Source organism: Rhinichthys klamathensis, unplaced genomic scaffold, assembly GCF_029890125.1.
Source record: "Rhinichthys klamathensis goyatoka isolate OS25496 unplaced genomic scaffold, OSU_Roscu_1.1 h1tg000288l_1, whole genome shotgun sequence".
Lineage (NCBI taxonomy): Eukaryota > Metazoa > Chordata > Actinopteri > Cypriniformes > Leuciscidae > Rhinichthys > Rhinichthys klamathensis.
This window is the reverse complement of record NW_026606807.1, coordinates 30,447-32,500: the sequence shown is the minus strand read 5'-3', so window position 1 is coordinate 32,500 and position 2,054 is coordinate 30,447.

Below are 2,054 nucleotides of genomic sequence, written 5' to 3'. Positions count from 1 at the left end.
TGCACAAGTCACAAAAATAAAATCAATCTATCCTTGTGGAAAGGTTGCTTGGTAGCTAAAAGTAGGTCTAGCAAGTCTTATATTTCTGTAATTCACACAGATCAAATACAAATATGCTGACTGAATAGATTGCTAGTTTATTTTGAGTAGCCAGCTAGCAGTTCTCTTGGCAGTTTGCTGATAAACTGCCAAGCGAGCGGTGCGCGATCATGGTCGACTGACAACGAGATTAAGCAGCTGAACAAGAATACGGCCGTGTTCCGATTGTTCTCATCTCAGCTCCGCCGAGACAAAATAGACATGCCATTTCAAAAATCTTTCATTTATTGTCAGAAATATGTTTTCAAAAGCATCACTTTCATCAAATTGTATGTGACATAATTTCCAGTAGGCAATTGACTGCAAACGAGCAGGCTTATGTGCGGGGCTGAGCCCCGGAGAGCCCCGGCCCAATTTAACCACTGATGGTAATCAACTTAGCATAGGCTACTAAAACGAACACAAAAACTAAATCATATGTATCAACGTTGTTTATCGCGAGCAGTTTGTCCAAATAACGTTTTCTAGGTAGTGGCAGTGGCATTTAGTTTCTCCAGGTAGGGTCCCTTCTCTTTTTCTTTCAACTTTTCCATTTCTTCGGTTCTTCTTCAATATTACCTCATTTTAGCCAAACACCCACTATTATACCAAAGGCAACTATCCCTTTAAGGTCATGTACTCTAAAATTATTTTTAACCAAAACTTTTAGAACACTTGGCATATTTAAGAGGTTGTTCAGTTGTTTTTACTGAATTGGCCATGTAGGGCAGTGGTTCCCAACAGGGGGATCGCGGCCCACAAGGGGGCCTCAGCGAGCTCTGTGGGGGGTCGCGTCATATTTTGAAAAGTTTGGAGCAATGAGCATTAAATAAAAGTCCTTAACTTTTCCCTGTTCAAAATTTATATAATGAGCGAGTTCATCATGATTCCATCAATCCGTGTTTTTGTCTTATCCTGAACCACTATGGTACACCTATAATAAGTGTTTACATTGGGACTATTTTACACTGGTTCGGATCGCTGCCGCTGAGGAGTAGCCCAGTACCTGCGTGACTCGTCATAGACGTACACAGAGAGAAGTAGTTCCGGCTACAATGTTCTTCCGAAAGACGCATCAGGGCTCGCAAAATCGCTAGCCCGACGTCCCGGGGCTATTGTGTTTTCAAGTCGGGCTAACAAAATGCATAACCGGCCTGCCCGACAGGCTATCTGAAATAGTGTAATCAAATTCCCCTAAACTTCTGCCTCGCCCACCTAAAAATGTGTGATTAAGTGTAAGCTTCACAAATTCATGTTCGCTTCAGTCTTGTTATAATCAGATTCAGCGCGATAGCTGCTAATCTTCAAACCGCAGCGGCACGCGAGCAGAGTGCACGTCAGAAAAAGAGGACAGTGTGTGTGTGTGTGTGTTCATATTAGCCTCCTTGGTCTGTCACTGCTCGTCAATGTCAGAATATTTGAGATGACCAATCAAAGATGACCAATCAAATAGGCGGGCAATATGTTCACAGAAGCTGCTGAGCGCGAATTTTACCAGAATGACTGACGCTTCAGTTTATGGCCGTCAAGTGCGAGATAAGATGTAAGTAGCTGAGCAAAACATTTCATATTTGACAGTTTTTTTAGGTCATAAATGTTAAACAAATGACAAAAATAATCAGGCAAACTAATATACTGAAAATAGGCTTATCTAACGTGATTCATGTAGGCCTAATGTAATAATTAGTTTACTGTCATTGTGAGGTGACAAGAAACATTAAAGCCGTTTGCATCATGTTAGGCACAAGATTAATAATGAATGTGTACATGTTGAGAATTAATATAATACAATTTGTAGCCTTCAGTAAATTAAAAAAGTTCATTTTTAGGAGGGGAAGAGACCAGGGCAAAATGAGGAGACAGAGAAAAAGAAAGAGTGATGGAGATGAGGAGAGAGCAGGTATTGACAAAAAATCTATTGCCACTGACATGGTTTTAAAGCTATTTCTTATCCTTTTTTGGCCTTCAAATGTCTT